The sequence below is a fragment of the Tupaia chinensis genome, unplaced genomic scaffold (assembly GCF_000334495.1).
Source record: "Tupaia chinensis unplaced genomic scaffold, TupChi_1.0 Scaffold000671_1, whole genome shotgun sequence".
NCBI lineage: Eukaryota > Metazoa > Chordata > Mammalia > Scandentia > Tupaiidae > Tupaia > Tupaia belangeri.
In genome coordinates, this window is record NW_006160193.1 from 280947 (window position 1) to 282223 (window position 1277).

The following is a 1277-nucleotide window of genomic DNA, read 5'->3' on the forward strand; positions in this document are numbered from 1 at the left end:
TAGGAATCCAGTGCCTTAACCGAGACACCTGCTGTCCCCCTCCCCCGTTGTGTTTTTCAAGCCTCTGGTCAGGGATTACCTCACAGGTGGCCATTTAGGATCCAGTTGACTTAACCAACACACCACTGTCTGGCCCTGTGTGACACTTTCAAACTTAGAACATACTCTAAAGGGAGGAGTATCAGAGGATCAAACTGGCTCAAGCTTTTGCTTTTTGGGGGGAGAGGGGAGAACGTAGACTCCCAAGTCCTAGACCCCAAATAGATGAAGGGTTAGAAACATGGCTAGTTAAGAGTCAAAACAGGCTTTACTAAAATTTCAGTGGTTACCACCATTATTTCTACCAAACGGCAGCGTTATCAAGAAGTCCCGAGGCACCATAGTTCAACGTAAAACCAGCTTGTGTTCCAGAATCCGCTGTCTCGGCAGCCCTAGCCTGCAAATTTCTTCATTCAACTAAGTGTTGAGCGCCTGGGCACAGGCTTCAGATATACAGTGGTGCACAAAACAGTCCAAAGCGCCGTCTCGGCGAAACTCAGTGCGGTGGGAAAGGAGTCCCAGGGCCATCACCGCGCCCTCTGCGCCAGGCTCTGCTGAGTCCCTCTCTGCGGCGCCACGTTCAACAACTACTGACCTAAGAAGCAGGTCTTCCTCCCACCTTGCCGCAAGGCGCGAGGCGGCGGAGTAACTGGTTCGGGCTCCAGAGGCTCGACTCCGTGCGCGGCGCTGCAGGGTAGCACACGCCATGCACGTGTGGGTGCTGGAAACGCCTCCCCCGACCGGGTTCCGGGAACAGCAGGCGTTCCGCCGCGACCTCAGGCGTCGAGAAAGGCAAACCTCACGACACGCCGGAAGCGGCGCCTGGCGGGCCGGAGGTCTCCCCGCAGCCCCTCCTGGAGCCGTCCGGGCCGCATCGCCTCCGCCCGCCCCCAGAACGTCCAGGTCCCGGGCCTCGGGATCCCTCCCACCCGACATCCCCCGAGCCGCCGCGTAGCGTGACAGACACACAGAGGCAACCCCTCCGCCGCCGGCCGCGGCACGAACCACGCTTCCCGTGAGGCTTCACGGCGCCGGGCGGCTGGTGCGCAGGCGCGCGCACGACGTGCGTGATGGCGTCAGCGGTTCTAGAACGTTGCTGTGGTAGCGCTCGGGCGCCATGTTAGGACGAAGGGGAAGGAGGAGAAGCGCTTAAAGCGGCGGGAGCGGGTGCGGAGTGGGGTTGGACCCAGGGCTGAGGCAGGCCCCCCCCTCCCTCCCGCCTCAGTGGATCATGCCCA